Genomic DNA, 27,088 nt, shown 5'->3' on the forward strand with positions numbered 1-27,088 from the left:
GTATTGCCTGGATCATGTGTGCATGTTTATATACAAGGAGAAAACACATCAAAAGTAGTGGTGAGATATGTAAGCTTAGAAATCAGTATACCATAATTCTGGTTCTGGCTCCACCATCGAATTATCATACAGCCTTAGGCAAATCACAGAACTCTCAGGCCCCTAGTGTCCTTGTGGAATTTTAGGAATTAGGCTGTATGATCATAAAGTTTTATTTCAACTCCAGCAAATTAAATGATTTTAAAGTTTTTAGTGTGCTTTGATTATTGCTCATTGAATTACATGGACATACATTAACTACTTTAATATGCATCAAAGGAGGTGTACTCTTTCTCTTCAAAAATGCTGAAGGCTAACCTTGTTATAGAAAACACTCTGGAATCATACATTCAGAATTCTTAATCCTGAGTTTTCCCTCTTGTATTTTAGTGTCTGTGCTGTTATGGTCCTCCTCCTTCATTGGAAGCCAGTTTTAAGTTTTAATGATTAACAACCCCTTCAAAATTCTCTCCCACCCCACCCCCCGCCTTTTTTTATTAAAGAGAAAGAGTACCAGGAGTAAAAGATTACTCATCTCTAATTCAGAATTTATCTTGACAGAGACTAGACAAAAAAATAATATTTTTAAGGGGAATTAAAAAGGAACATGTTGGTGAAAAAATAAGTAGCAGTCACTACCATATTCTGGTGGAATGCCATCCTTAAATATCTGTCTATTCATGAAATGCTCCAGATAAAACCCCCTCTTATATTTTTTGGAAGAACACACTAAATTATTGAATCAGCTACACTTTATCCCGAGGACATGTTGCACCAACTCCCATTAAGTGTTTTTATTTGTCTACCCTGTGTATCCCCATTTCTTAGGTGATTAAAGGTAGACATAGGATAGGGCGTGGGCACCAAAGTTGAGTATAGGGCTGGACTTCAAGACAGAAATAACACATCTCAAACCCCACCCTGCCCCCCGACTTTTCTAACTCTTTCTAGGGCTTATACTGTAAAGGATTTAAAACAACCACAACAAAAGTGTTTTCTCCGTTCTTTATCATATTCCTTTGTGCTTGACAAAGAGAGAAAATATGCCTTCTGTTTCAAAGTAATCAAGATGGCGTATATCAACACCTGAAGTTCCTTCTCAGTCAGCAAAGGAAAACTCCTCTCTTATCTTTAAGACTTTAGTGAACTCACAGAGGCTTACACAGAGTGAACTCACAGAGGCTTACACAGATGGCAGAAGATGTCATGAAGGGAGAGAGACTTGAAGGTAGCTCTCAATTTTCCTCATCTGGTATCCACACCCTTGGATATGGCACTCCTCTTGAATGTGGGCCAGACCTATGATTTGCTTCTAACCAACAAACTAAAGCAAAGGTGATGGGATATACATGATTACTTGTATGAGATAATGTTGGATACGATTATAGTGTTGTTTCATCCATCTTACAAGAATACCTCTCCCTTGGTGGCTTTAAAGAAGCAAGCTGCCATGTTGTAAGCTGCCACATGGAAAGGGCCACCAGGAAATGGGAGCTTCAGGTAGCCTGTGGCTAGAAGGAAACTGAAGCCTTCAGTCCAGCAGCCTGCAGGAACTAAATTTTGCCAACAACCATGTAAACTGAAAAACAGACCATTCCCCAGTAGAACCTAATGTGAGACCACAACTCTGGCTGACATCTTGCTTATAGCCTTATGCGACTCTGAGGCAGGGAACCCAGCTAAGCCTTGACTGCACTCATGGCCCACAGAGACTGAGATCATAAATGTATGTTGTTTTACCCTACTAAGTTTTTATTGTTATCCAGCAATAGGTAGCTAATACAATCGTTATTTTAGAATCCATCAGTTTCATCTTTGATTCTCTACAAAACAGTTACTAAGGTAAAGTGGCTTGTTACCCCATCCTCAAAACTGTGAAGGGTATTTTTTTTAAGAGCTGATTTATCCATGACTTTGTGTGGGTCATAAATGTACCTCTCAGTCTGTAGTATCTCTTCAAGGGAGATGCCCTTCAACTCTACAAGGGAATTGGTTAAGGTTGAAAATTATTCATAAATACTTTTTGAATCCAGTTGAATTATATGAAGATGAGTTTCTCTGAAAGGTTTTTTTTTTCTTAAGATTTTATTAATTTATTCATGAGAGACGCAGAGAGAGAAGCAGAGACATGGGCTGGGAGAGAAGCAGACTCCCCACTGGGAACGCTATGCAGGACTCAATCCCAGGACCCCCGGGATCACGCCTTGAGCTGAAGGGAGAGGCTCAACCGCTAAGCCACCCAGGTGTCCCCGAAAGCTATTTTTAAATCTTCCTGTGGCTGTGTCATAGGTGACATATCAGAACTTCTGCTGGGAAATAGGGTGAGGAGATGGTTCTTCGAGCTTCTCTGTCATCTGCAAACTAGTGGAATTAAGTTAAAAATTACTAAAAGGAGTCTTAAAATGAAGCAATTATTTCACAAGATTATTCTTTAGCCTGAAGAATATGAAAGAAGCAGAGCAGGTAACCTAACTGGCCAAATGACAGAGGTGTCTATATGAGTACTGCCTCTTCCACCATTTCCTGGGCCTGAGGGATGCCCAGTGTAATTTACTGGAAGACAGGGGTGTGACAGTATGGAAAATATAGAAGATCCTTAATACCCTGAAACAAGTGGTATACCTAAAGCACCCCAAACATGGCCCCAGTGTGGTCATGCTACTTCTGACTTCTAGGGGAGATTGCCAAACCCTTCACCAAGCTCTCTGGCATTTCATTAGTCACTCAACAAACTAGAAGAGAATGAGGGCTTTATGAAGTTCTTAACTTATATCACATCATTCTAGCTTTTGCTGCAACATCATCAAAGCAAGCCCCCCCTCCCCCTTTGGAGCCTCAGTTTCCATCGTGGTGCTGTTTTACAGCATTTTCTCCTCAATTCCAAATGAACAAGTGAATGAATGAGCAAATGAGGATGCTTTAAATGCTATTATAACGAGCCAGTCTCTTCTTGAGGGATGTTGCGTTTGATGTAGCTATATATAGCTCAGATTTATTTTTATGGGTTAAGCATTTTGTTAAACCATTCCTAAAACATTTCTGAGTGGGTCTCCCCAAAGAATGGGGAAATCAATTGGACTGTAACCTAACCAGGGAAGTATGGATTATTTTCGGGGCTTAGAGTATGTCATATAGTGCTGCCTAACCAGTGAGCAGAGAACCCCTGAAGGTTATAAAGACTTGTCCAAGGACACATAGCTCAAGTACAGCAGGAAAGACATAAAAACCCTAGTCTTTCTGGTTCTAAACTTTATCCTCATCCCATTATACACATACCTGTATTTAGCAGACATTTTCCACGTACTGCCTCTGTTCCCTGTACAATGTTAGATATGATGAGGGATATACAGATGGATAAAGCCTAGAACTTTTCCTTATAAGTAAAAAGATAATTAAATAGGTTAACTTCTGAGTTTTATGGGAAGAAAGAAAAAATGAACAAAAAGAAGGCCAGGCTCAAGTGAGTGCAATTAGATTATAAATCTGCTGGTGTCGTTCAGTATATTGACCTTTTTAAGGACTTTTCTTCATGTGAAGAGTGGGTGTTAATAATCTCTGTTTCACAGGTTAGTTGAGGAAACATGGAAAATGGCTGGTATTTAACAGCCTTCCAGAATAGGGGTAACAACACGGACTTTTGGGCATGTCAGGTAGAGAAACCCCCCAGCTAAGGGAGGTGGAGCTAGGCAGATGAAGAAGCATATGGGGTTCCATATCAATGAACCTGGACTCCAGTCACCCAGCAACATGTGGCTGCAGGCCAGCCACCAAGTGAGTAGATGCGCAACCTCCTCAAGGGGATGGAGTTTGCTGGAAGGTCCACCTCACCAGTTGGTTAAAAGCAGATAATGGCACAAGTGCAGTTATACATCAAAAAATCTGTGGGAAAATCTCACTTGATTTGTTGTTGTTGTTACTCTCAAGAACCTAAAGAAGAGCCCCCTTCTCTAAGATTTTGTCCTTTCACCTGTTTTTAAAATCACGGTGTTCTTTTGCCTTGACTATGTCCACAGTAGCCAAGCAAATGAGCATTTAAGTCTTCGTCATTATCTTGCTTTAGTCTGTCAAGACATTGCATAGCCTCTGAGTGTGTGTGGTGTGTTTAATTAGTGTTAAAAATGTTTGGCTTCCATTGGGAACTGGTGAATTTGCATGTACTTGTGAAAGTGTTAAATGGATGCTCTGTGTGGTCATTGTACCCTTTTACCTGACTTTTCGCCAAAGCTTAAGTGTTTTCCTCCATCAGGCAAAATCAGTAATAGTGATAATAAACAATTGTAGTGACTTTGGTGGAACCCTTATTAAAATGCATTTCACATTTCTCCCATTCCAGAGAGGCCATTCTAAGCATTTGAATCCTCTTGATGACTCGGGGTCATCCTCATGACCATCTATTATTGTGCTCTGCTAAAATTCAGTAGCTTTCCTCTCCTGGCCACTCAGGCTGTCAGCTGCCATCCCTACTGTCACTGCACTACCTCTCACAGGCTTCCCCACCACCTTCTGATATTTATTGGTTCTAATCTCCGGTGTGGGGAAGAAGTAGCCAAGCGGTCATTAGAGTGGTTGACGTATATGAGTCAATAAGTACTGAATGCTCATTGCCCCCAAAGGAGCACCCATCAGAGGAAGGAATGGTTTTGTTCTGATGCTTTTTAAGATCACTCTTTGATCCACACAGAGCAGAGGCTGTTCCTCCTTCTCCTTCCCCTTCATCATCCTTGTTTTGTCTCCCGACTCTCAGGGAAATCAGAAATGTGGGCCATGACTATATGCCTTCTTACCCTCTCCTTGGATTCTGTTCATAACTCGTAACAATTAGAGGAGTTTCAAGATTGGATCATTTCAGATGGTCTCAGTTCTCTGTGGCTTTAAGAACACGCTGATTTGAAGCCACATACTGTTGGCAGCTTTCATCCATTTATTTGGACTATCAAGCAAGAATGCTCACAATCTTTCAAAGGAAAGAAGACATCTTTATTTCCAGTTCACACCCTTCATAATAAGAAGGGTATTTGAAATAAAGCCAAAAAGCATAACTTACTTCTCGAACTTCATATTACAGATGCCTACAGTGACGGAAGAACATTTTTTTTTTTTTTTTTTTTTTTTTTGCTAACGCGACCTTACCCCAGATCAGCAACAGAAAATGACAGTGAAGCATTCAGACTCAAACAGCAAAAAAGAAAGGAAAGAGTCATTTGCTTACATTTGTGGGAAAGGCCTCAGCTTTCCGGAAAGCCTGTCTTTAGGAAGAAGGTAGAGCTGCAGACCCAATGCGGGAAGATGACTTATCATTTAACTCAGAAATTGTCTTTGAAAGGATCATTGTGCCATTGTTACCGAAAAGGAGCCTGTGTTATAGTTACCCAAAAATCCGGAAGTAGGGAAAAGCACATTATGAAACACAGATTTCCTTTCACTCTGGTGAATACCAGAATGTGGAGGCAGGAGAAGTGAGTTTTTTGGAAGAAGTGAGGACTTTCTGGTGTGGAGAAAATGGAGCTGAGGATGTGAGTGGGCCAGTCGTCCACCGTGGAGGGAGCAGGTGTGCTTTCCTCGTGTGCATGGCCATGTTAGGGTACCTTCCTGTTACTCCTCTCCCCCTGCCTGGGACAGCCCTCCCTTCCCCAGGCACCATACCTTGCTCACCTCCAGGAGGCATTTATTCCCTGAGCTGCTTCTCTCCCACATGGAGGAAGTTCCATGGCATTAGACCTACACCTGTCTGAGAAGGCTTTTATCGCTGTGTACCTAGGACAACAGCAGTTTCTGTAGTACCTCGTCTTTATGCCATCTGTAAGCTTCCTGTGGGCAGGATCTGCTTGTAGTTTTTATGCTTCCCATATGGATCTGTACCCTAATGCAATACTCTACGCATGCCCTTAACCAGTGTTCAATGGGATAGAGGAAGGGAGGAAGAGAGGGAGGGGTGGAGGGTGGAGGGATGAAGGCAGGGAAGGAATAAATTATTACAACTGCAGGAAGCTTCTGTCTAGGGCCCTAATGTAATAATGGTAAATAATACTTTTTACTTGTAGGACATTTTACTACTTAGTTTTTGGGGTTTTTTTGTTTTTTGTTTTTTGTTTTTTTTGCGTCTATCTCTTTAGCATCATTCTGCTGTTGTGTGCATGGGTAGATAGCCTGTATGTGCACATATATCTTTTGAGTGTATGTGGATTGCTTCTCTCTTTTCTCGTTCTCTCTCTTGCCTTTTCACACGCGCACTCACACGTTGCACATGCACACAAGTATAAGCTCTTTGAGGGCCACGACATTGTTGTACACATGTCTGTATCCCCGGCTCCTTGAACAGTGCCTGATTGAAGGAAAGCTCAATACATGTTTGTCAGATGAATGAATGAAGGTATGACCTCATTTGATCTTGACCGTAACCTCGTGAGGTGAATACAACATCCGCATCCTAGCCTCCTGTTTTGCAGAGAGCCAAACTGAGGCCTCGCCACCTGCTCGAGGTCGCGTAGCTAGTTACTGGCCAAACCAAGACTTGAACTCCGATTTTCTATTTCTATATTCCTTTCATCCTCTCTTCTGGGAATTTGCTATATTAATAGCAAAGCAAGAAATGTCACACAAGGAAAATTGGTCTCCAAATTTAAATGCATGATGCATACACAAGAAATTACTGACTTCTCAATCCAACGGTAACACAGATTGTGTGATTTTTAGGAGGAGAAGCCTTTCTTTCCCATCCCCTTGCCTTTATTAGCGGATGTGTCAGTGCACACACATGCACGCTGTGCAGCTCTCCACTCAAACTTTTCCAGTCTGTTTTTAATTCCTCTTGGAGGCTCTTCCTGCCCTGACCACCCCAGTTCCTGTCGGGGCTGCTGCTTGGGCAGGCCAAGGCCAGGCGACCTGCCGCGGGATCTGTCATGGTTACTTTGGCAGACGCAAAGGGCTTGAGGGAGGCGGAACAGCGGGCATTTCAGGAGTAGGACCAGGCTGGGTGGTTGTTGTAAACCTTTATGTTCGCCCTAATTGTAGCTCACGTGGGCAAGCAGCATAAACACCCATGCAAATTACTAAGTTGTACTCAGAGTCCAAGGATGTCAGTAATCTCCGTGAAATTCAAGTGGAACCGAAGCCAGGCAGCCCACAGGGTTTCCCCGTATCACTACAGATCTGGCATGGACACATCAGCCGGGAAAGGGCCTCCTTCGGGTCCTGGTGCCAGGAAGGAGCTGGTGACACCCCTGGCTTCCTTGGTGGCCACGTGCGGAGGTGTAGTAATAGTCCCTGCCCCATCTCAGGCACCTTAAAACAGCCTGACTACAAAGGGGCATAAGGAATACAGTGATAGGGGATCCTACTGGAAAGTAGAAGAGGAAACAGGCCTTCATTTTTATCTAAAGCTTTGGAGGGGGGATGAGTCAGTGCAAATGGTACAAAGGGGGATCTGAAGTCATATGTTGTCACAGACTTCGTGGCAGTGGCAGTGAGTAGCCCCAGAACCCCGCAAAGCCTCTTCTCCTATTCACTCAGACAGGTGGATTCTCAAGTCCAGGATTCTCTAGGATTCTCAAGTCTGCTGCTCCATGTGACCATGATTCAGGCTGCCGTCCAGGGACTTGGGCTTCTCGGCGGCAGTAGGACTCATTTCTTTCCCTTTTCCTTTCTCATAAATGACTCAGGAGGGTCCGTGGAGAACCCTGTGTGCTCTCTTCCCAGAACTGTCATCGTGAAAGTGCATGTCCTCTGAGCTTGCTGGCTTTGCCCAATGAGACATGCCTCAGCTTTGCTTTCACCTCCTGGATGTGGTCTGCAGGGATGGGCTTCTGGGATTTCCCACTGGTCTGCGACTCGAAGTTTCTATTTCCACATTTTGACTGCCCGTTCTATATTTGCGCAAAATCCTGCTTTTTGCCTGGTTTCCTAGGGAGACAGTTTGTAAGAGCTCCTGTTTTCTGTCCATCTGGTTCGCCTGCCTGGGTTTTTGCCTGTGCACCCAGATTATTTCCTAATCTGACAGAAAGGCACTAGGTCCCAAAGAAGGGGAACTCCCTCTACCTTGGTTAAAAATAACTTTATGAAAATGAATGGTCAGTTGGGAAATCCCTCTTGTGCAAGGGGAGGAGAGGGCTGTGTGTGTGTGTGTGTGTGTGTGTGTGTGTGTGTGTGTGTCTGGTTGTCTAAATGTTTACAGCCTGTGATAATAAGAAAGGCAAGGTAAGTGAATGGTAGGAAGGACAGGAAATCCTATCCTATAGACACAAAGGTCATACACAAAATATAAACAGAGGCACAATAACATCCCTGCGAAGACATTCCAGCTATAGAGGTACCAGCTATGACATAGTTAAAGTAACATTACACTTGTCGTCAAGGAACCTGAGTGACTGTATCATTTTAACCTCAGGCCAGGTCTTCCCGTCAAGAAGAGGTCTTTGTTTTATTTTTGAGATTTGGATCCCCTGTACTGAAGATCCTTCACAGCAAACTGCATTTACAAAGCACATGTGCATCCCTGTCCGTTTTTTTTTTTTTAATTATTTGTTTGTTTGTTTGTTTGTTTGTTTAATTATTTATTTATTTTTTCATGAGAGATGGAGAGAGAGAGGCAAAGACAAACAGAGGAGAAGCAGGCTCCATGCAGGGAGCCCGATGTGGGACTTGATCCCGGGATGCCAGGATCATGCCCTGAGCCAAAGGCAGGTGCCAAACCACTGAGCCACCCGGGCATTGCCTCCCTGTCCATTTTCATGCTCCATGGTGCACATGCATTGACCGGCCAGAACTGTGTAGAGTGACAAGACCAGGGTCACTGCGCCGAGTTGATAATCTAATAATCAACAGCTTAATCACTAATACACGCTTGTGAACTTTTAGGCTCTGTAGGCCTCTCTAGGCTCCATTCTACAGGAATCATGGACACACAAGGCTCCAAGGGCAGCAGGTTGAGAACCGTTAACTTAGATGATTTCTGAAGGCTTTTCTGAGTTTTTTTTTTTTAAGATTTTATTTATTTATTCATAAGAGACACAGAGAGAGGTAGAGCCATAGGGAGAGAGAAAAGCAGGCTCCATGCAAAGAGCCCAATGCGGGACTCGATCCCAGGACTCTGGGATTATGCCCTGAGCCAAAGGCAGACACTCAGCCACTGAGCCACCCAGGCATCATTTTATGGGTTCTTAGTAGCTAAACTCTGCCTTGATCTTTTCTGGAGAGAGGAAGGTGGCAGTGAAAGAGGGAGAGAAGTGTGCTGTCTTACACTATGAAACACCTATACTCCCTTTGCCCATAGAGTTATGCTAGTGAATCTACTACCCATTTGGTTCTTGCATGTTCCTAAGATATTTCTGTAGTCCAGACATCCCAAGTGAGCCAGGTCCTTCATGGTGGCTCATGAGTGGAGCCTGTCTTGGGATGAAGGGGTGCAATGTCCATGCAGGTCTCACTTCGGGACATCGTCACATACCTCGTGCTGGAAATGGAGCCCCCAACAGATAGAATCTGTTGTTTCATTTAATTATTTTTCAAGATGCTATTACCAGAAATTTTTATGTAAATACATATTTTATTCCCTGAGGCATGTTAATATGAGACCAAAATTATACAACACTGAAAGGAAAACAGAATGTCCCTTTTTACCAATTCTCTCTATGTGTTCTTGGGAACATGCTATAGGATAGCAAAGTTACTCACTTAGTCAAAACCACTTGCTTTGGTATCCAGTTTGCAGAATCATTGAAATGCAGTATTGATGCCCAATAGCTTAACATAGTTCAATTCAGTGACCATTTCCTGTTTGCCTTCAGGGGTCGGGTGCTAAGACCATGCTTTGGAAAGCACAGGCACCATTAATGAAAGACATTTGAGAATCCCTATAATGTGCTAAAAGCGTATAACCACCCTACTGGCTAGACAGTAATTGGTGCCTCAGAGGAGGTACTTATTTATTTACCAAGTACTTATATTATACTTATTACATGTCAAGCACTGTTCCGTATACTTCATTAAGCCATATCATCTTCAGAACAGCCCTTTGGAATGCGAGCTCTGGTGTGCATGCTCTTCACCACGATGCTGTGCTCGGAGGGGTCATAGGAGGAAGGGGTTACTCTGGCCTTTAGTGTGGATCAAGGAATGAGGCATCTGAATTAGGATGTGAAGACTGGTAGCATCTACAAAGAGGTGTTTGGGAACACATGGCTCTTGGCATTCATAGCAGTGGACATAGTAGTGGTGACCGTGGTGACCTGGCAGGGGAAAATGGGCTCTGTGGCTGTGTTAAGAGAACAGTAAGTAGTGTGTTCTGGAATAGGGAGTATAGCTAAGGGGAAGGTAAGATGGAAGACAAAGCTCAGTGCTGGAGTATAAGGGACATTGAAAGTCAGAGGAAGAGAGCCCATCCATTTCATCTAATTTGTCCAAGTGGGGCCACCAGGAAATTACAAGTCTGAGACCAGTGTGGCAAGAAGACCATGCCTTGTGTCCACAGCAGCACCCCACCTGAGGTCAAGAAGCCAGCTGCAAAAACCTGCTGGCCCGAGAGAACACCCTCAATGCATTAACCCAATTAAGCAAGCTGGACCATTTCCCTAAGAAGTATCCATTTTTGTGTTGGTGAAGGAAGCTTCCCAAATTCAATGCACCCACTTGAATACAAGTTTGGGGCCCTTCAGAGCCAAGGAACTTTGAGTTGTATACTTTTTTCTTGCTCCCTTGATCAATCTCCTCTCTTCTTGTTAAAGAGAATTTCTGGCATATTCCTAGCTAGGCAGGGACAAGTCTCATCTGAGGAGAAGATAGCCAGGAATAAAGAGCCCCCTGTAGGAGCACCCTTTGGCAGGGCAAGTGCTAAGGGAAGCATCTTTGCCCTCCTTGGCATCAGTTCCAACCCCCCCCCCGCCCCCGCCATAGCTGCAGCTCACTGCCTCCCGCATACAGGGCGTCTGATGAACCATCAAGACAAACCCGCTGACTGGAGGCTGCACAGCTCACTTTGTTAGATGTCCCCTGAGTCTTTTGGAAAGACATTTGATTCCAGAGCCTGTGTTGAGTTTAGCTGCTGGTCCTATCACCTATGCTTAAAAATTTTATAAATTTACCAACTGATTTTCTTCTAAAGATTTTGAGCGTTTCTTGTTTCCACCAACCACCAATCTCCTTTTCCCTCCCCCGTCTGCCTTTTATTTAGGCCGGTGTCTGGGGGTATTTTGGGGAACGTAAATAGGTCCAGAGGAGGACTTTTTCCTCTTGGAGTCAAATGTTCACATCCTGAGAGCCTCAGTCTCCCTCCACCTTTGTGAAGACAACAATGCAATAAGGGTATAACCACAGCCTAGTGTGTATGATTCCAGGCTTTGGAATCAGGCAGCCCTGGACCGGACTGTACCGTGCATTATTCACCCCACTGGGTCTCAACTGCTTTCATCTGTAAAATGGGTTTATTTGTGTACCTGCTTCACAGGGACTTGGGGATTATTACATTCAATTATCTATGTAAAATATGCATCTGCACACAAGTGTCCAACAAGTGTAGCCATTATTACTCCTCATGACAACATGAAGCTCTGAGGATGGATCATGCCAGACCAAAGTACCTGGTTCTTTCTCTGGATGGTGTTATCTGATGGAGCCATGGGCCTGGACCAAAGGCAATGATAATAAACGGAAAGTTCTAAGTTCTTTTGTCCTAAGCTGAGTGGCTCCAGCTTGTCCCCACCACCTCTTCTGCAATTCCATCTCTGGGGAGAAATCTGATGGGCACCACGGATGCAGGGTGGTTGCACGATTCCCCACGGCAATGCCAGACAGTAATAAAGAAGTTAATTTGGTGTAGGACCACCAGTGTTTAAGCTAGTGCTTGTTCTTACTCCCTGTGCTTATCAGAATTATCTGGGGGAGCCTTCTAACCATGCCAACTCTGGAGCTTCAGCCCCAGAGATACTGAGTTCATTGTTTATGGGCGGGAAGCAGAAGGATGAGCATGATTTTTTTCAGCTCCCCACGCAATCCTGATGGGCAGCCAGGATGAAGAACCTACGACTGACAGGATGGGCAGGCCCAGGGAGGAAATGGAAGTGCTCTAGAGCGACCATGAGAAGAATTGATATAAAACAGCCCCAGCAAGTGTACGGCTAGCTGAGGCTTTGTTTCTGCCCTATCTCGTCTCGGTGTGGCATTTGCAGGCAGTACAAAACAAGAGGAGGAGTGGGCCTCAACATCAAGGATGTGAAAGCTGCTTCTAATCTTCAAATAGATAGTAGGCAGCGGCCTGAAGTGTGTAGCCTGAGGAACAACAAAAGCACCTGGTCTATGTGGGCTGAGGTGAGGGTATGTACTGATGTGAGAGCCTCAGAGTCAGGCTCTCAGAAAGGATGGAGATCTTCTTAGCGTTGTTTCCTGTCATAATAATAAAGGAATTTGGTGGTTTCCTTATGAGTCTTTAGATATCTGTGCTTGGTTATATCTTATCTCTTTTCCCCGTGCTTTCGCATTTGTAGTTTCCAAATTATGAGAGATCATCTAGTTCAGTCCCAGCTGTCTCATGTTACAGATGAGCAAACCGAGTAATGCCTGACATCTCACGGCATGGTAGTGGCAGAGCTGTCCCCCTCCCCTTGCATGACACATCCTGGTCTGTTCAGCCCTGAGTTCAAGGGTGGGAGGGCTAACTTGGGAGTATCTCCAACTTTCCGATTGGCTCTGGTTTCTCCACCAAAGCCCCAACTGTTCCCATGACACCCTGGCTGACCAAGATCTTGTTTGCAAAGATGGTGCAAATTTCTTTATTTTGAAAACATAGTTCTTACCTTAACTGCCCCAGGCACTACTGCAGAGGCACCACGACCTTGCCGAGAGCCGCTGCATGCCAAATGAGACTTAATTTTCCCTAAGTACTTAGGAGAAGAAAAACAATAATGTATATGATGGGCTTTTGGCCTGCACCCATATCCTTTGGAAGATGGAATTTGGCACAGCACATATTCTGATTTAAAGAAAAATGTTTTCTTCTGATGTAATTTGTCTAATTAATAGTAAAAAAAAAAAAAAAAAAAGGATTGCATTTTCTTGATGCAATGTCATCTAGCCTTTGGGATTGTAGAGTTAGATGGCCCAAATCAATTGTCCTGTCTTCTGCGAAGCTTCCTAATGGATGAATCTAACCTTGGTGTTCACAGGCATTATTATATTCATGGCTCACATATAGTGCGGATCTAACCCCTCTCATATTTGTATGTTCACTCAGGAACATTTTTTTGAATGCCACCTATAGGCTAAGGTAGTTGGAGGATATGGAGGTGGTTGGTATACAGAGGATTTGGGGGGGAATGAATCGTGAGCATTAATGCTACTAAGGCAGGAATGCAGAGCACTTTTTTTAAAAGAAGATTTTATTTGTTTATTTGATGGAGAGTGAGAGCACAAGCAAAGAGAGCAGCAGAGGCAGAGGGAGAGTGACAAGCAGATTCCCCGTTGAGCAAGGAGCCAACTACGGGGCTTGATCCTAGGACCCCAGGATCATGACCTGAGCCGAAAGCAGACGCTTAACCAACCGAGCCACTCAGGCACCCCTGTAAAGAACTTTTTAAAATAATTCTTGGATTAGCAAAGAGCAGTTAGCAGAAGTTTGTGAGCACTGAAGAGTAGCATAATTAGACTTGTATTTTGAGACGGAAAACATCTGATTATGGTTTATCCGTTCAGTAAACACTATTTGAGTACCTTCTGCATGGCAAACACCATGCTTGGCTCTGAAGATACAAGAATTAAAAACGGTCCTTGCCCTCAAGGAGCTCACAGTCTATTGAGTTGCCTTTCTGACTTTCCCACTAGATTGTGAGCTCCTGGAGGGCAGGCACTTTTGTTCACCTGAAAAAAAGTGTAAGTCTCAGAGTTCAACCTGGATTATATTAATATTATATTAATTCCAGCTCTATTCTTTTTATTCTGTTCACCTCAGTTAACTGACCTATAAATAGGGCCTAATAGTGCCTAGCTCACTGAGATGTGGAGAGAGTAAATGAGAGAAAGATAGGATGCACTGTATGCTTCAGGAACTCTATAAGTCTGGTTCTCTTTACATCACAGTGCCTGGCACATGGCAGCCATTCAATACACCTCTGCTGCCTGGCTGGTTGGAAAGCCTCAGGTTTGGCAGGATTGCAGCCTGTAGTCTGTAGCTAGTAGGCCCCTTCTCAGCAAAGTGAGTTGCTTACTCCAGGATGTGAACTACAGTCAGGGCCAGTGTTAGGTTCTGGAAGCTCAGTTCCTCAATCCCAGGCATGCATGTTGCAAAAGTCAGAACCAAAGTCAAAAGAAAATGACGAAATTCCCTCTCTGGCCAAAATGCTATTATTTCACCAAGGGCAACAAATCTTCTTGGCAGGGGAAGTTGATTTGCTTGTGCTCATGCAATCAATTGTATTTGCAGGTGACAAAGTCCTTCTCACAGTGGTTTAAAGAGGAGGTGTTAGCTGTCTCCGGCCTTTGTTTGACATTTTATTATTTCCAGAGCATTTCCACAATTCATGATCTCACTCATTCTGAATAAAGTCTCTCTGAGGTCCCAATGTAGGAATTAGTGCCCTTCATTGTAGTCATTCAATCACTGGGGAGATTGAGATTCAGGGAAGTAAAGTGACTTACCTAAATCATATAGTTTCTTGTGCTGTAAGAGGTTTGCTTTTATATCAAAGCAACTTTAGAAGGATATTAGTACTTTTTGTCTGGTTAGCACATGACAACATGTCAGGAGATCTGAGCTCATTTATTTGGCTCAGTGAGTGAGATTATTAGGAAATTCAGAATGGGATTCCTAAGATGAATTTGCTTTTCTGACCTGTGAGATCACTGTGTCTCTTCCACTGATCGTAAGGTAAAGCTATCCCGTCATAGGCCATGTCTGCTACTCAAGGTATTATAAATATTTACATTTTACAGACTCTTAAAGACTTATATAATGCTTCCAAGGGTAGGCATCTTCAAACCTACCTTGGGAGGTGTACATGGAACCTACTGGTCCAGAATAGGCAAGTGAAGCTAGAGGTTCTGTGACATATGCTAGGTCGTGTGACTAGTATGTGGCAGATTTCAGGCTTAAAACCTGTTCTCTGGTTTCTTGATCCAATGTTTGTTATAGCACATGGCACCCCAGTCTCAGATCTGACCTTGCTGTCTGCTATGGGTTAGGCTTTCACTTTGGAGGTTAGATCTTGGTAAACCTAAACCTACAAGCTTCCACATTTGCCATAGTAAGACTAGTAGGATGTACCCTTTGGAGTGAAGTGTGTTGCCTCAAAGGGACTGTGCCACTTGTTTGGAGAGAGGTTTGTATTTAGTTCCCAACTATACTTCCGATTTTTCTAATGCCCCCCCCCCCAAAATTGTTCCAAGTCTCCCTTTAATCTACAAGTTGGAAGTGAGAGGTTGGCCTACTTTCTTTGTTCCCGTCGAGCATGAGCAATAACACATTTTAAAGGATGATAAAGAGCAGTGTGAAATATAGATGGGTTCTATAAATACCAAAATCCCTGTAGTCAGAACCAGGTAGAAGAAGAGAATGGCCAAGGCACTTTTTCTCCTTCTACATCATCCACCCTCTTCAGGAGGTAGTTTGGTGGTTAAGAACACGAATACTGGAGCCAGACAAGCCTGGATTCGAGTCTTGCCCTCTTCCTGTACTCCCTACAAGTCTGTAGGCAACCTGTTTAACTTTCTTGGGCCTTTGTTTCCTCAATTGTAGAAGGAGATTTAATTATCTTACGTGTAACTTGTAGAACAGCCGTTTTATACAACACCTGAACATTTGTAGTTGCTGATTATTGCTACCTCTTGTCACTGTTTTTTTTTTAAATCTTCATCTAAGACCCTTTCTTTTACCCCTTGAGATACTTACATCCATGTCTTCTGTAGAGAAGAGACAGTATCAGCTACATTTAATGTCAGTTTAAGATACTGTGTTACCGGGTCCCTTGCATTTCTCATTTTAGCCTTACCTGTGTAACCAAAATATGATGACTGCAGTATCGGCCACCCTGTGCCTGCCCAGGAAATACAGTTTGGATGGACCAATCTTACATTCTAGTTATGAGAGCAAAAGAACAACACAGCCAGAAATGTAGAAGGTAGAGAAGAGAAAACAAACAAGGCACAACACGCAATGCCACATGTGGTGCGCCATGGACGAGAGTCCTGTCTGAGTCCTGGCTTTAGTGCTCTGAGCACTCTGCATACAACTCTGGCTTCCATTTCTTCCTGGTGAGTGGGAGCCATAAGAATAACTACCTAAACAGGTGGTTGAGGTGATGAGGTGCATCTGAAGCATTTAAAATAAGGCCTGGCTCAAATAAATTTTAGCTGTGATGATGATGATAACGATGGTTTTTGTGTCCCCATTACACATGTTGCTGCTCACAAATTACTTGGGTAATTTTTTACTTCCCCTTCTCCCTTTGCTTATCACAAGAACTATGTGCATTAGGAGACTGAAGACCATAGCCATTGGAGGAAACCAGGCTCAGAGAAGGGAAATGACTAGAGAGCTCCGGCCGCTCTCAGCAAAGAGGGACCTAGAACTCATAACAGCCAGGCCGTTCTGTCCTTACCTTCTACTTATGTTCTTAGCCAGAAAATGGAATTCTTGACTCTTAGTTACTGAGATTGTGGATTCAGTTACAGAGGCAGGAAAGCACACCGAGCTCTTTCAGTGTGACTTTTATAATAATGCTGGCTTCGTGTGACAGGTGCCTCATCTCGCCTAGAACATAGACACGTAAGAAGCAAATAGAAGGACTCCTGGAAACTTGCAGGCACACTTTTATGTAAAAACAGCACATAACACAATGGAACCTGCAAAAACAAACAAGCAAACAAAACCAGCTTCCAGGGCACCCCTGATCCCTTATATGGCAGTTGGCCCTTGCAGCAGAATCCCAGGGCAGCCATGTTTCTTCACCCTGGCCCTCCTCCAGGCATTGAGTTGTTAGCACTAGAAATCATCACACTTTGTGGCTCACTTTCTTCAGCCTCTCAGTAAAGCAACTATTTTTTTTTTAAGTAAGCTCAATGCCGAATGTGGGGCTTGAACTGACAACCCCAAGATCAACAGTCGCATGCTCCACCGACTGAGCCAGTCAGGTGCCCCAAAGCAACCTTTTTTTTTTTTTTTTTTTTTTTAGATCAGCAGCAGCAAAAAAAATTTTTAAAAATAAAAGTCATGTATTTCAGTGTACTCAGTGTGTAGTGTTTGCCCGAGTCTAGACCAGCTGACTTGCTGTCCAGGGTCCCGGGCTGATCTGCAGACATGTTTCCCCGGGTGGCCTCATATATGGGATGACTGTAACAGCAGACAGCTCCCTCACTTTCACTAAAATATTCCTGACATCTTCATGCACAGCACAGACCATGAAATCATGGGGAAGAAGAACACAGAGAGACATAAGAGCCAGAGGTCAGTTACATGTGCTTTTACCTGGAATGAAAGGTTGGTAACTTTTCAACCTGACTCGCTTGTGTGCGCTCTCTAGGGTCTTCACCTGGGATGTCATTCTTGTTACATCTCTGAATGTGTGGATTCCATCTTTGTCTCAGGCATCACCCTCTCCTATGAGGGTCCCCTTCATCTCCCCAGCTTAAGCCATCTCCTCTGTGTTCTGGCACCAGTGATTAAACCACTGTACTTTGGATATTTTATTTTTGGATATTTCCAAGAGGCTTGTATTTCCTATTATACTCCTAGAGGGCGGGACCCATATTTCAGTTATTTCCGTGGTGCTAATAACATACTAGGCACACAGCAAATGTATTTGGGACAAATGTATTATTTACAAACATCTCAGTTGTGTTGGGTTTTTGTGTTTATTAGAAGCTTTCTAAGTTGCATCTCATAAGTGAAAGGACATGTTCCATGCTACCGTAACATCTAGTTACTTGTTTGCCAGAAGACTCTATATTCAAGAAGCACTGAAGCCTGAGTGCATAAGCCTTGTGCTGAGGGTTGAGGCAGGCATTGCTGAAAGACCTGGGTCAGTGACTGTTTTATATTCCTTAACTAGAGTAGGAGTCGAGTCAGTAATAACTTGCTTCCCACCTATTACCCTGGAGAGTTAGAATGATAGAGATGGACAGAGTTTATGAGGATATTTATGGTGGTATTATAATAACCATCCTTTGTATGTTAGTGGCACTTTTATTAAACCAGTGCATTCTGATTGGAGTGACAATTTGGGCCTCATTTTTCTGTGTCTTCATCTCTAGTCGCTGGAACCTGGGAGAAGGTTTCTAGGATCAGAGTGCTTGGGTCCAGATCCTAGCTCTTTCTCATACCGGCTCTGTGCCTTGGGGCCCATTATTTAGCTTCTCTCTGTGTTTCCTCCTCTGTAAAGGGAGGTAGCAGAAGTACTCATGTCACTGGATTACTTCAGAGGTTAAAGGAGAGAACGTGTGTACGGAGTAGTGACTCCACAGATGTTATTGGCGTCATCCTCAGGCATTGTGTAAGATCCCAGGTGAAGAAAATTCGCCCCATGTGACAAGTATCTCTGAAAGGCATGCAATTAGGAAATAGTAGCTAAGACAGAGGAGAGAGGAGGGATTAAAGCCAGCCTGAGTAAGACTCTGAGCTCACCTGTAGCAACGGGAAGCTCAGGGGGTCTGTATAAACTGAGGAGAAACACCCTTTGCTAAGTCGAGGAGAAGGCGCCTGCACGGGGATGGTACCAGCAGAGCCTGACCAAATCCTCTGTGGACCACATCTGTTTGTGCCAGCTGTTGTCAGCCTGTGTAGGCTCGCTGAGAATAACAGCAATGATTTTCACTTTATAGCAACTTCCATCTTGGGATCTCAGAATGCTGCATAAATGTAGATTAGAGCTCCCAAAATTTTTGCCAAGAATGAGCGTACTTTATAGGGCATCAAGAATGCATCGCTTTTCTCAGTGCATCTTTCATGATAGAGTGAACTCACTCGCTTTGAATTAGACTTGCTTCCCCGATTTGAGCTTCCTTCCTGACTCTACCACTCATTTCCTAGGTGACCTTGGATGACTCAGTTTCCTCCCTGACGCTCAGTTTTAACGTCATAAATGAAGGGACTCCTCTACCACTCAGTGACCTCCAGTGTGGCTTCTGTTTCTAAAATTCGCAGAGTCTGCAATGGGGTCTGGAGTTTCCTCCCAGGTAGACTGCTTGACACATTTTGGAAAGGCTTTGGTGCTTGTCAAATGGAATACTTTCATAGAATTTTTCTTCATGGTTAGGCCATCATCCAGCAGAAGAGAATATTACTTTGGTTGCTCGAAGATGGCGTCATCTCTCAGTTTTTCACATGAAAGTGGATCCCTATCTTCTACATGAGTTTCCTTTAACCCACCTTTAACTACAATGCTACTTATCATTTCCTTTTACTATTTTAAGATCTGGCAATAACACACCACCTTGTATCAGAGACTGATGAAGTAAGTAGTCTTTTTTTTTTTTTTTTTTTTTTTGAAGTAGTCCTTTGAAGAGCAGTTCTCCTTCCCTTGCTGAATCGTGAGTGAAGATCTCAGAAATGACCATGCCTCTCAAAGTCCTATACTTGGTCCATCTGCAGCAGGATTATCCTGGGTGCTTACTGTTTTCTCAGTTGCCCTCTTTCTATGAGGAGGAAATATTGCATCATAAAATGTAGTATTCGTGCTTTAGAAAGGTTCCTTTGATAGTTCAAGACTTTGTAATAAATGATTAAATTCCCCTAAGACATCTGGGCTCCTGGGAGGCTCAGTCAGTTAATTGTCCAACTCTTGGTTTCGGCTCAGGTGGTGGTGTCAGGGTGGTGAGATCCAGCCCTACATCGGGTCTCAACATCAGGGGCTCCATGCTCATGCTCAGCAGGGAATCTGCTTGAGATTCCCTCTCCTTCTCCCCCTGCCCTTCCTCCCGATGCCATTCTCTCTCTCTCTCTCTCTCTCTCTCTCTCTCTCTCTCTCTCTCACACACACACACACACACAAATACATCTTTTAAAAAAATTCCCCTAAAAAGTCATAAAATCCCACTAATAAAATGCAGATGGGTTGAGCAGCTGGGAGAGATTGTGTGGTTGGTTAAACGTGCACTTTCTGGAGTTGATGACTAGATTCAAATTCCAAATTCCCATTTCTCATCAGGGGGATCCCAGTGCCTCAGTTTTCTCATTTGTAAAATCAGAATAGTAATCATCTGATGGGTGGGTGTGATGAGTAAATGAGTTGATGTAAAATATTTTGGGCACCACTTGGCCCCCGCTGAACACTCAGTGGTCCTTACTAATTTTCAGTCTCGTCAGCTATAAATCGGTAAATATTATAAATTAATCACTTATGCATTTCTGTCAGAGTTTATGGAAGGGTATATTCCTTCAAGGGGATTACTATTATTTGAATCATGGCTGATGAGCAGTTAGCCATGTTAAAGCTGCTGGTCTTTACATTTATAGCAGAGTGTGCTCGTTTCCCCTATACCACAGTACTGATGAATGACACTGACTCATTCATATTCCCTGATCCACCTTCCTGCCACATTTGAAAGACATCCGTAGCTCAGATGTGACAGACTGCTTGTGAGCATTTAATACAAGTCATAGCGGCTGTTAAATATTAGCACATACCATGTATCATTTTAGGTATTACTCACAATGGCCCTGACATGGGGCATTCCCCCTCTCTTGCCTGCCCCCAACCCCATTTACAGATGCAGAAGCTAATGCTAAGAGATGTTTTTTTAAAAAATGTTACACAAAAGAAGCAGTACAGCTTGGTATTTGCACCAGCTTTGTCTGTTTCTGAAGCCCACACTTTCTCCATTACACCACAATCAATGTTTCTGAAAGTAGAAGGGGCCACATTGGTCTCCAACCTCTGATATAATTAGCATCATGCTTTAATCAGTGAGGTTGACTGTCTTGATTAACCTTTATGATAGATCATGTAAGTTTCATATTTCTAAATGAATATATAGAGGCAGCTGTAAATTAGTGGAAAAACACTGAGCTTGGATCCGAAGACTCATGTTTAACTCCTGGCTCTGCCACTCATTATGGGTGTGATTTTGGCTAAGTCACTTAACATAGTCACTTAAACCACTAACTTGGTTTGTTTCTTTGTACAAAAAACATGCTCTCATGCTTTGGAAAGTATTAACTAAAATCTAGTTTGTGTGTGTTATGCTGGGGTTCTCCGTTGGCTGTAAAGGAGCATAAAACTACAAAGCATTTTCTCTCTTTCCCTCAAGTCCTAAAATCAAGCCCCCTGATCTTCTTGATATGTTTTTGGTATGCTCCAGTCCGTTGTACCCTCTCTTTCCTCTGAATCCATCTTATCCACTGATCTGTTCACATGATACTTATACCATATTTTTAAGGATAGTAATAATTTCTTAACTAGTGCAAGCAGCTAAATGATTCACATGGACCTCCTTATTGAACTCATGAGGTAAACTCAGTTGATGCCATTTTATGATTTAGGCAACTAATAGTCACATGAAACATCCTGCCCTGGGTCACTCTGTTGGTAAGTAGAGGATGTGGGACTTGAACCCAAGCAAGTAAGTAGCCCCTAGAGCCTATATCCTCAAGTGTCTAAGCCATGCTCACTACCATCAACAGTTCGATTCTTTGCTTTATTCTTTTATTTCTCCTTCATGGAGATTATGAATTCCTTGAACCAGGTGTCTCTCAATTATCTTGATGATTGCCTTAATACCTAATTACTAGTATTTGTGGATAATTTAATGTAGATTTCACCAGAGGCTACAGTGTTCCTCACCTCTCGCATACCCTGCAAGCAAGGACTTTTGACTCCCTCTTCTTTGTCTCCAGCCAGAAGCTCATCTTCCCACAGTGTTGAACTACTTTGATTTGATTTTCACAGGTCAAGCAGAAAACCTTTTCTCTGTTATTCTTGTGGAGACACTTTGCCTGCCTTCCTGCCGAGGCCCAGAAATCCACTATGATCAGTGCGTCTGTCAAAGGGTATGCTCGTTTGCTGCCAGTGGCATTGTTACTGAAGAAAACACATGGCCTTTCTTTGCATCCAAAGTGCCTTGGATCGCTGAGCAAGACTCTTTCTGACTCAAATGAAAACCACCTTGCCTTAGGTGATAGATGGGGAGTTAACCATTTGTTGGCTGGCGTGCATTTCCCACGAAAAACTCAAAAACAGCAATTTACCTCAGCCATGGAAAGTGATGTGCCAAGCGTCATATTTGCATATTAAAACCGAAAAACTGATTTGCATGTTATTTCAGTGTCTTGTGTCACGTTCAGGCATCTGTCAAGCCCACTAGATAAAAACAGCTTGTACAGTAGGAAAGTGTTTCTGTGCATATCGGGACTGAAAATCTAGGTGCCTTTATTTTTTTCAACAAATTGCCCCACCTGAGGTTCTCCATTCCCTTTTGACTTCATATGTGAAAAGATGAGAGAAAAGACAGAAATCCCATGTTTTATAAAGTCTGCTTATTATTTTCTAAGTCTCATCCATTTTTAACCATATTCCATGTAGATAATTTTAAAATTATTAGGAAACAATTTAAAGTACTCATTATCCTACTATCTTAGCCTGAGCTATTAACATTTTGGTGTATTTCCCTCTAGTAACTGCTTTTTTTTTTTTTTTTAATACCTACCTGCATAGATACGTACGCTGGCCCTGCCCCTCTTACATATACGTTTTTAGACATTTGGAATTATTAGATGTACTATTTTAATATCTTGCGAATGGCAACAATTATGAGACGGTCTAAATAACATGACAATGGCAAGAATTATGAGACAGTCCAAATAATAAGAAGGAATTGCAAAATTCCCCATCTTGAACATGGTGGATTAGAACCACAGTCAGGGCTGGAGCCCTGGTAAAAGGCACACTGTGATGTCTGATAGAAGTTTATTAAAATGTAGCTTCTGGTTGAGGATGACTCTTCCATGGGACAGTGCACAGAAATGAGTATGTTGTGGTTAAGACCTTTCTTCCCGAAGTTGGAGCAACTAGCTCTTTCTATTGTCCCAGGCAACCAAATGAAGATGAATGATCTTCTCAGAAGTCACTGTAGGCACTGCCAGTGGGGTATAGCAAAGACCAAGACCTGGTTTAGTTTGAAAACAACCTGGAAAGACGACTCATTCCATTCATCAAACTTTTATGTCTCATGTCTCATCGAGGTGAAACCTGCCAATGGAAATAATGTCTTGTAATTATCCTGCCTTTATTGCAGCTAATCCCTTAGATATAACATACTGGAGGCCTGATTAATAGGGGAAAAATATATGTGGGTTTTAGCTGTCATATAGTGGAAATAGCTTCTTTTAGCCTTGGGTACAAACAGTGTATGTTAAGAGGGGAGTAAAATGAGAGAGATCTTATCACCGCGCAGAAGCAACTCACTTTCTCCCTTAAGGAGGGCTGCCCAGGAGCACTAACATGGGAAATGTGGGTTAGGTTGGCAAGAGAACTTTGGTCTCACTTCTTCCTGACACTGATGCTCTGGGTTTCCTGCCTCTCGTCTTTCCTACTTCTTACCTACCAGAGGGACAGCGTCTGCAGTTGTGCCTTTTCTGCCTAAAATTCATCAAGGCAGGAAAGAGGGCAGCTACCTTGTTCCAAAGAACCAAACATGAGAGCCCTGCTGTACAATTTATCGTTTAGTGTCAAAGGCTAGGATGTGGGACAGTTGACCGTTCAGAGAGCCAGCAAAGTATACATTTACTAATATTGTGTATTTCAATGTTTATAGTTAAAGGAACTCCGAGTGATTCCATCTCCTGCTCACACAATTAGTGTGCAATTCAGATACACTATGCTGAAGCACTTTGTCAGCAAATATGGAGAGGAGTTTGAGAGAGAATATTACCCTGCAGACGTTCCACTTCCAAGAAGAAAATCATCTTTTTTAGTGGTTTGTCAGCTGTCCCTCCTGGTAATTAGAACTGCCATTTATGTGATCTTTAATATTTTACAAAAGTTCTTCCTATGAATTAGATATTATTAACTTCCAGCTGATGGATGAGAAAATCAATAATAGAGAAACAAATACCGGGGAACTGAAGTGGTGCCCTAGATGTTAGGCCCAGGAACATGCATGCTCCAAGCCCAGGCACTCTGGAGATTACCTGACTCAGAGTGGTGAGCGTGGAGAGGGGTCACTTGCTCTTGGTTCAGCCTATATCCCCATCGCACCCTGTGTGCAAATAGCACAAAGCCCCGTAGTGGATGCCCGCCGGTACTTCCCCCGCGGCTGCAGTAACATCTACCATGGTAGAACTCGGAATCCTCCATCCTTGGCTGTGACTCCTAATTCGACTGAAGAGAGGTGATTTAGAGGCATAGATGCATGGCACAAAAAAGAGCCTATGAAAAAGAGGCTGTAAGAAAATCAAGCTTTTGAAAGTTGAAAACTAACTGGAATGGGTTTCAAAACTAGAATCAGCTTTTCAAGTCAGCATTGCTGGGTCATCTTCTTTGTGGCCTTACCATTCATTCTCCAAGGAAATGGAACTTAAGAATAGAAGAACGAAGAGCACGCTTTTCTGCTCCTCTGCAGCTGTGAGGGATGTTCATTTATGGGTTTCTAGTTGTTAAGAGGCAGTTCACCCTGCCCTTTCCTTTCCTGTGGCCCACTGCTTTTAACCTGAAACAGAGTGGGTATACAGTAAGTCTTCTGCCCTTGGCCTTGAAAGGGTTCTTCTTCCATTAAAAGTGAGACGTTGAGAGTGGAGTATGATAATTCAGTGAGAGTCAGAAAGTAGAAGCAGCCTCAGGAAATTGCAAACTGCAAACTTGACATAGTTAAATAGAAGGTGGGGGGGAGAAGGAAAATATCAGAAATATATTTTTTTTTTCTGGCAGGCTTTCAGCTCCAAAATGGGGCTAATTCTACCTTTTGAAAGAAGATAATTTCAATGTTTCTTTTTTCAAGAACACATAATTGAAGTTATTTTCCCTCTGAGAGAAGGAACCTCTTGTACATCATTACAAATGGACAAGAAAAGTGAACAGCTCTGGTCCCGAGTGATAGAGTATTCATTATCATGTAATCTCTCTGAATGTCTTGGCTGTCTTTTCCCGGTGTTTATCTGCCTGGGCGGTGCTTTTCTGGTAAAGTTCAGATCTGTACTAAGTTCAAGTTCTCTAGCTCTTTGTAACTAGGAAGGGAATGGTGGGTAAGGACTCACAGGAGAAAAGTGACCCACACTGAGCTCACTATCAGAGTAACTTAAGAGGCTGACATGTGGATGGCCATCTTGTAAAATGGTTCCTTTAATACCTATATTTAAGTGCTTAAATTGGTGGTAACAGAGATTCAAGGTGGTAGGTGTTCTCCTTGGGATCTTCACTGTTTGCACCCCCATGCAGGCTATTTGCTGTGCTTCCTTTTGTATTTAGGAGGGATAGGAAAATTCCTTCTCCACCCAAGGAGGGGTGGTGGTCAGATAGCGTGTTTAACCTTTGTTTGTTCTTGATTTTCATGCCCCACATGTAGTGAAAGTTCAGTAGGCTGCAGAAACCCTGTGACCTGCCAGCTGCTTACTCAGATTCAGAATGCTGAATGAAGTTCTAGATTGTTTCAGGGGATGCTGACAAGTAGTTCAAATCCTCCTGTAAATGGAAATCTCTTTAATGATGATGTTTCCACTTACTCAGTGTGTGTCTGTTTTTATAGACTACAAAGTACCCGAAAATATGAATTATCTGTGATTTCCCTATAAATATCTGTAATGATATGTGCCCTGCATATTATGGGCACAAAAATAAGATAGGGTAAAATCAAAGGAATCTTTGTAAACATCATTTTGCACAGAATGCTACTGAAGGCTCAGGGAATAGAAATGATTTGATCAAAATTACTGGACCAGTTAAAGGCAGAACACAGATTAGAGAGATAAACAGACCCCTCTGTGCTTCTGGGTTCCTATGTAAGAATATATAAAACCCTTCAAATACTGTCAAGTGTTATATAAATATGATGATAAAAGTCCTTATTTGTGCTATTCTTAATCTGGCAGTTACCTTGCTCACTAAGGACTCTGTCCATACTCTGTTTGCAGAAACAGCCCTGATTTTTGCACAGTCTCATCTGTAATTTTTATCAGGGACCTAGATCCCAATTTGGCTACAGTAGTCACAATAAGCCTTCTCTGGAATAATATCAGCTGGGCCACTAGCAAGAAGAGAACCATGACAGAGAGGAACCAGTGGCAGATGCTTGGACATTTTCCATTTTCTGACACTTTGGTGTCAAGAGGAAAAAAAGAATGTACTATAAAAAAAGAGGGAAATATGGGAAAATAGAAAGAATATAAACTACTCCCCCATCGCTTTCAACCATTAGCCTTTGAGCATGTTTCTTCCCAGTCTCCCTTCTATAGCAATCTGAGATAGGCCAGCCTAGTCAGTGGACAGCTCTCCACAGAGTGTGCTCCTCCTTTCTTGGGCTTCCAATGGTCACATCTAACTGCAGGGAAGAGTGGAAGATGGAGCCCAGCTGTGTGCTCAGAAAGAGGAAGTCAATTTTGGTGAGCAGTGAGTGGTCTCTGCCTCACTTAGTCAGTATCAGAGTCCTTAAGCATTTTAGCCATTAAATTCCTCAGAAATACCATGCTGTCTGCTTGCATTTTTTAAGGCACCCTTAGACGTGGTGTTTAAAGATGTTGAACACCCAGTTTTAACTCTCTGGATGATTCTGTATTGCCTGTAATAGTCTTGCCATTGACTACAGGTCATTTCTCTAGCCTCATCTGGTTCTGTTCCTCCTCTATTTCTTAACATTTTTTTTCCTAATATGCATATTCTTTTATACATTCTATTCTGGGAATGTCTTGTCTTTTCTCTCTCTCTCTCTCTCTCTCTCATTTGTTGAAATCCAATTTATCCTTCAAGATCAAACTAAGAGGTAATATCCTTACTGGTAGCCTTCTCTCACCTCAGATCACTGAATTCATCTCTGTGTTTTAGTATTTACATTTGATTGTGCTTTTCTATTTTCACATCTCTGACTTCCGAGTTGTCAGAGGTGGGAATAATGAATAATTTGAGTTTATAATGATAGTGCTCAGAACTTG

General features: G+C 42.8%; 1 protein-coding gene and 1 non-coding gene across 12 annotated transcripts in view; both read left to right on the top strand.

The window, feature by feature from the left end:
• LOC478670 (LIM domain containing preferred translocation partner in lipoma) overlaps positions 1–27,088 on the top strand; it is a 603,162-nt gene that overhangs the window by 402,611 nt on the left and 173,463 nt on the right. The gene's annotated exons all lie outside the window — the stretch shown is intronic.
• Positions 13,800–13,861, top strand: MIR28 (microRNA mir-28). The gene has a single exon (NR_049309.1). It is a non-coding gene; the product is annotated as a microRNA mir-28 (primary transcript).

Source organism: Canis lupus, chromosome 34, assembly GCF_011100685.1.
Source record: "Canis lupus familiaris isolate Mischka breed German Shepherd chromosome 34, alternate assembly UU_Cfam_GSD_1.0, whole genome shotgun sequence".
NCBI classification, from domain to species: domain Eukaryota; kingdom Metazoa; phylum Chordata; class Mammalia; order Carnivora; family Canidae; genus Canis; species Canis lupus.